Source organism: Oryctolagus cuniculus, chromosome 4 (assembly GCF_051225735.1).
Source record: "Oryctolagus cuniculus isolate XC-2025 breed Fujian yellow rabbit chromosome 4, ASM5122573v1, whole genome shotgun sequence".
NCBI classification, from domain to species: domain Eukaryota; kingdom Metazoa; phylum Chordata; class Mammalia; order Lagomorpha; family Leporidae; genus Oryctolagus; species Oryctolagus cuniculus.
Window position 1 is genome coordinate 101,341,212 of NC_142870.1, and position 7,349 is coordinate 101,348,560.

General features: G+C 37.1%; 1 pseudogene; it reads left to right on the forward strand.

Moving 5' to 3' along the window:
* The first annotated feature begins 798 nt into the window (after positions 1-798).
* LOC100344672 (18S rRNA (guanine-N(7))-methyltransferase pseudogene) lies at positions 799-1,557 on the forward strand (annotated as a pseudogene).
* Positions 1,558-7,349: the final 5,792 nt, after the last annotated feature.

Genomic DNA, 7,349 nt, shown 5'->3' on the forward strand with positions numbered 1-7,349 from the left:
AGCAAAAATATTTTATTGCATATTTTGGGTTAATAGGGACTGCATGAACTATCAGTTATCAATCTACCAAGAATACTATTTAAGAAATAGTAAGAAAATAGGAACTTGCAAACATTACTAACTTTAATACACACATAATTTTAGGTCACTGGGCATCAGCGAATCTGAAGAGGAGGATCTCTTGAAAATTAATGAGACCTCCGTCTTATTTGCTTTTGGGAATTGAACACTGATTAGCAGTCCTAGAAAACTAGAATGGAGTTGATTGTTCTCATAAAATGGGAGAAGTGAAATAGAAATAGATTTCAGAGTTTTAAATGCATTAGTAATGGTTTTCTCGTGCCTGACTGACTCTGTTGCCAATCCAAGAGCTAAATCATAGGTTTGGTCTTTCTCAGAAAACCGTGAAAAGAAACTGAAAAATTACTTGGCAAATCATGCAAAAAAATGTGATTTGTTTTGAAATGAATTCCTGATCGAGATTACTAGCCTAATTACTGTTTTTGTGCCAGGGGTGGAACTTGAACATATAAGAGGTCTTCAAAACATTCACAGAAAATGTGTATTATGAAAAACTATGCATGTGTTTCAAATTATTCTGTGCCAAAATGTTTGTCTCCTAAAATATTTGCACATTTATTTATTATTTGAATGATAAAGAAAGAAAGAGAAAGATCTTCCATCACTCTGCAATCACCAGCAACAGCTGCAGTTGAAGCTAGAAGCTGAGAACAGAATCTGGGTGTCCCACGTGGATGGTACAATACTTGGGCTATCACCTGCCACCTAGGCAGAATGAAGCCCGGAAATACATTCGCAATTCGCGGATGATTGATATCCAGACCAAGATGGCTGGGCGGGCCTTGGAGCTCCTTTATCTGCCTGAGGGTCAGCCCTGTTTTCTGTTGGACATTGGCTGCGGTTCTGGGCTGAGTGGCGATTACCTCTCAAATGAGGGGCACTACTGGGAGGGCATCGACATCAACCCTGCCATGCTTGATGCTGCCTTGGACCGAGAAACGCAGGGAGACCTGTTTCTGGGGGACATGGGCCAGGGCATCCCCTTCAAGTCAGGCTCCTTTGATGGCTGCATCAGCATCTCTGCCGTCCAGTGGCTGTGCAATTCTAACAAGTCCGACGTCCCGGCCAAGCGCCTCTTGTGCTTCTTTTCTTCTCTCTACTCCGTGCTTGTGCGTGGAGCCCGGGCTGCCCTGCAGCTGTACCCTGAGAACTCAGAGCAGCAGGAGCTGATCACGACACAGGCCACGAGGGCCGGCTTCACTGGCGGTGTGGTGGTGGACTACCCCAACAGTACCAAAACCAAGAAGTTCTACCTCTGTGTGTTTTCTGGGCCCGTGACGGTTCTGCCAAAGGGCCTGAGTGAAAATCCCGATGAAGACGAAGCCAGTGAATCCCAGTTCACCAACGCGAGGGTCCCCTTCAGGCTCGAGAGGCGGTCACCGGTGAGGAAGAGCCGAGCGTGGGCGCAGGCGGCAGGGCAAGGAGGTCAGACCTGACACACGGTACACCGGCCGCAAGTGCAAGCCCCGCTTCTGAGCAGCCGCCGCCAGCAGAGGCATGGCTCTGGGGGGCCTCAGCCCCGGGCTGGACCACGTGGCCCCGGCAGGTTCCCTGTATCGAAGTGCGGACTTCACTAGTTGACAAAGCAGTTATTTTAGAAAACTTCAAAAGTTGTATTTTTCTTTACCAAAAAAAGTTCCGAGCATATTTTGTTCTAAAAGCAATAAAAAAATCACTTCCTGAGGAAAAAAAATAATGCCCTGGACATTAGCTAGACCCTGGAATTGGAAGCAAAACTGGGACCTAAACCTAGACACTCCAATACAGGATGCAGGTGTCCAAGAAAACATCTTAACCTTTATGCCAAATAACTGCTCCTAAACTTATCTTTAATTGATTTTTCCACACACTTTTTGAAGTACTGTCATATGATGTCATAGCTTATTGCTGGCGAAAGCAGAAATACTAACATAATTTGGCAAATTCCATGGCTGTTAACATGCCAGGTATTTATCTCCATTGTTTCCCTTACTGGTATTTAACTGAGGCCAACTTCTTAATTGGGCTTAAGCAGTGCTTGCATATGAAACAACTATTTTTTGTCTAAATAGCTGCTTCATAACGAAGCAAAAATATTAATAATTAGACTATCCCAGGGGACACTTTTGGATTTTGATTTTATAGCTTGGAGACTTTCTGAAAATGATTTGTAATAATGTTTGTTTGTTTTAAATAGAAAATCTACATTCAAGCAACATTCACTAAGGGCTGGCAGAAATAATATGACATTTGCATAAAATAGTTAAATATATTAAATCACAAATGTTCTGGTTCCAATTTTTAAAATAGCACTTACTTTTTCAAAAGATAAAGACAAGAGCTTTCTATACAAAACTAAAAATCCTTGTAATTTTATCCAGAAAAGTAATAAAAATTTGTGTAAAATCTTATCTTTTTACATTATATATATATATATATATACACACACACACACGAAAGCATACTTCAAAAACATGATGGAAAAATGGGCTTAAAATATAAGTTTAGGGGCTGGTATTGTAACACAGCAGGTTTAACCATTGCTTGTGATGTTTGCATCCTTTCAGAGTGCTTGTTCAATCCAAGCTGCTCTACTTCTAATCCAGTTTCCTGCTAATGCTCTTAGGAAGGAAGTGGAGGAAGACCAAGTGCTTAGGTCTCTGTCTCCTCAGTTGGAGAGCAGGATAGGGTTTCTGACTCCTGGATTCAGCCTGGCCCAGTCCTGGTTGTTGCAGCCATTTGGAGAAAGGACCAGCAGATGGATGATCTGTTTCCTATGTCTCTTGTCTTTCCCTCTGTCTGTTGCTTTGCCTCTCAAATCAATAAATATTTGAAACGGAATATAAGTGTAGAGTCAAGTAGTAAGAACTGCTGTTTGGGATACCCGTATTCACATTGGAGTGCTGGTTTGAGTCCTGGCTTCACCACTTAATATCCAGCTCCTGCTAATACATCCAGGGAGGCAAAAAATGATGGCTCAAGAGCTTGGGCCATTGCTACTTATGTGGAGACTCTGATGGAGTTCTGGGCTCCTTGCTTCCGTTTGGCCCCATCCAGGTTGTTGCAGGAATTTTGGGGAGGAGACCAATAGGTGGAAGATCTTTCTCTCTCTCTCTCTCTCTCTACCTTTCAAGAAGATGAAAATAAATAACTTCTTTTAACAATATGTATTTTCATAAAAAAATTTTGAAAATCTATGCATCTAGGAACCTATAAAAAGATCATGGAAATGTATATTATTGAAAAACTATGAATATTTATACACATGTGGGTGTTTAAACTGAATTTATAATGTATATGGTCTTTTATAATCTGATTTTTTTCATTTAACTTTGTTATGAGAAACTTGTGACTATATTTTTCCTATAAAATTTGATTTGGGAAGATGCATAAATATGTGTATACTACCATAGTGCTGATAGGTATGTAATTTGAATCATTTCACTACTTTTTGTGGACATCCTTGTATATACATATTTTGTGTACATCTGATCATTTTATTAGAATAATGTCATAGAAGATTGAGACAACAAATTCCCTATATGAAGGTTCTTGAAGCATAATGTCAATTACCCTTCAAAGTGGTGGTAAATATATGAAAGCATCTAGTTCACTAAACATTTCCCAGTACTGAGAATTGTGCATTCAACTACATTTTCCTAATGTATCAATGAAAAATTATACACATTTATATAATATATAATATAATATGTGTATATTTTACACTACTTACCATTTTTTTCACTATGGGCAAGTTTAATACCTTTTTGAAATGGTCATTTTTATGTGTTTCTCTTTAGCACACTGCTACTCCTGCAGTTTGTTTATAGTTACATTGATGATTTATATCTATTTTTTACTATCAATGAGACTTCTTTCAATATAGAGGTTGTTATTCGTTTATTTGTCTGCAACATGTTTCAACATTTTTCCATTTGTAATTTGTTTTTAATTTTCAGATGTAATGAAATTTTATTACCTACATAATCAAACCCATAAAACTTCTTTATGATTTTTTATTTTTATATTTAAAAAAGTTTTTATTGGCTACCAATTCAGACGAATGTTTACCTGAATATCCTTTGGCTTCTGTTACAGTTTCATTTTTTACACTTAAGTATTCAATCCATTTGGAATAGATTTAGCATGGGATAATGCTATAATTTAATCTATTCTAAGTTTCAATTTATTACACAGTTTTACCATATACTAAGTTGTTAAGTACCTTAAGTATTTGCTATGCTCTTTCTGTTTGTGTGATCTATCTTATGCTGGTATTGGACTGTTTTACTTCTTTTAGAATGTATTTGGATATTTACACATTTGGGTAGTCCCATTATTACCTTATAATTATTCTCTTCAAAATGTCTAGAGTGTTCCCACTATTTTATTTTTTTACTCCACATTAATTTAAAAGTAATTTTATAAGATACAAAAACAATCCCATACAGCTTTCCAAAAGGAGAGTTAGTTTTTGGTCAACTCTAATATATTCAAAGATTTTCAAGATATATTTGTATGTAAAAAAAGACATCTATAGTAAATTACCTTTGATGTTAAAAATACATTAAAATGGCATTTGCTTGACTTTGCAAAGAATTCCTCTAGTAGAGCTCATAAGAAACTGTTTTTTGTTTTTCAGGTTGGAAAGAAAGAGTGGGTGAAAAATTTACTTCCAATTTTCTGCATTTTGAATTTTGTATTATGCATGTTGAATAAAACAAATCAAAAATTTTCCATGCTAAGATAACAAAAGCCCTGAAGGTATATTTTAAACTGGCCTGAGGCTTACACTTTGAGAGAAATAAAGTTGAAAAAGTAAAGCAGTTTCCCTAAATCTCATGGAGAGCAAATTGTCACCTAGCACCTCTCCAAGAACACAAGTGTTCATTCCATGCTTTACACAAGAAGAGGAGAAAACACATCATTTATGACTTGCTAGTGTTTTGATTAAACATATTTCAGTTTGAATATCAGTTTCAGAATGCAGTTTGTGTGTTTAAAAACATACTTGAGGATAGAAAGCTGGTTTGAAAAGTTATATGGCAGAGAAGTTATAAAAGCCCAAAGTAAAAAGATACTTCCATTCTAGGTACCTTTCTCTGAAGGGAGGAGAGAACCTCCACTTTGACTATGACCTTGTCGAAACAAGATAAGAATCGGAGAACTCAGAGGGCTTCCATAGCCTTGGAAACTCATGACTGGAGCATAGGGAGATTACTGATGCCATAGACAGGAGTGTCAATTGGTAAAGTCAACAACAGGAGTCACTGTGCACTTACTCCTCATGTAGGATCTCTGTCCTTAATGTGCTGTGCATTGAAATTTAATGCTATAACAAATACTCAAACAGTATATTTCACTTTGTGTTTCTATGGGGGTGCAAACTGTTGAAATCTTTACTTAATGCATACTAAACTGATCCTCTGTAAAAAAAAAAAAAAACAAACAAACAAAAAAAACTATCAACTCCCAACTTGACTCTCACTGGGATTAAACATGACAATAGGTCTGATCTGATTTCATCATCATTAAAAAAAATCATCTATTATTTTTCACTTTATGTTTCTGTGTGGGAGCAAACTGTTGAAATCCATACTTAATGTATACTAAGCTGATCTTCTGTATATTAAGATAATCGAAAATGAATCTTGATGTGAATGGAAGGGGAGAGGGAATGGGAAAGGGGAGGGTTGTGGGTGGGAGGGACGGTATGGGGGGGAAGCCATTGTAATCCATTATTCGTACTTTGGAAACTTATATTCATTAAATAAATAAAAAAAAGATACTTCCATTCTGCTTTTAAAATTGCATATATGAAATACATGAAATTTGTTCCCTTTTATAAATAATTTTTTATAAAAGCCCAATGTTAGAAAAGTAAATTGCTGAGAAAATAGAGGGACCTGGTGAAACCTATATGATACATGGCATGAAAGGTTATGTCACGGATGAGCAGTGGTCATGCAGTGCTGTTGAGTGGGATGCATCTGAACTGTCATGGTCCTGCACAAAGGGATGACTGCATTTCAGCTGGGCCCCATATAGAAAGCGTGCTTTCCTGTCTTAACAGCAAGAAGGTGAGTGAAATTCACTGTGCCAAATAGTGAGAATCCAAGCTTCCCTCTCAGAGCAGACACACAGGATGCACAATCCATAGAAGATGTCTGGAGGAAGGTAGTACTTTCCATAACAGCAGACTTCGCAAATTTGAAATACATCCTTTGACCTTTGAAGTTTGATAGAACTGGGCTTTATCTCAGTCCCCAAATGTGCTATGTGATCTTGGCTACCTGTTCTTTGTCCTGTTCTTTGATACCTTTGAGGCAAGTTGACATCCTTGAAACTTAGTTTTTCATCTGTCCAATAGTCCCCTCAACATTTGTTCATTCAACAGACTGCGTAAGGGGCACTGTTTCAGGCATTGGTGATTCACTGAGGAATAAGATAAAGCAAAGTTCCTGTCTTTAAGGAGCTTCTGTTTTCCTGGTGGATAGCTAGCTAAATTAAATAAAAATGATGCATTGTTTCCTAAGAACTCCAGCCCAGTAAACCCTGGCTGAATTAAATTTTTGTGTTACATTCATAATGCAATTATATACATATATTTTAACATTGTATATTATTTTTCTTATTTTAAAAACTATCTAAGCAAAATACTAGTTAGAGATTAAAGACCTGGGCACACTCCTCAGAAGAACAATAGCAACATAGCACCCACCAAGAGAAATCTAGACAGAAGCAGAACTAGATCCCTTAATTCCCAGTAAAGGAGTTTCACTGGTCCTTAGCAGAGGTATTGAGCCTCAGAACTAACCTCATGGTCTTTGTTAGTCATGCTTGGTTTTCATTATATTGCATGTTTCAATTCTTTGCAATAATTTCCTCTACCGTTTTCATAAAGTATTGCATTTTAGCACAATTCTGTATAAATACATAGATTAGGAAAACATGATTCTGTGCCTTGAGAAGAAATGAGGGAGAATTCACTCTTACTGAGGCTACCCACATCCCCTGAGGTTAAAAAATTTCAATTTGATGGGTCTAAGGAAATACAACTCTTCTGAAAGAAACTGTGACCTTTCTATGACCTTTATTATTTATTTAACATATATTGAGCAAGTCTTTCAAATTCCTCAGAAAAGAATAAGGAAAGGGTCAGGCAGTGCATGGTGTTATTCTTATTTTCAAAAGCCTTTGGATTTGATCCCTCAAGGGATTGTGAAGGGAAATTGATAGTCCGGTGGTGAAGTATGAAGCATAGGCCTTTATCACTGAAGACTCAAAAT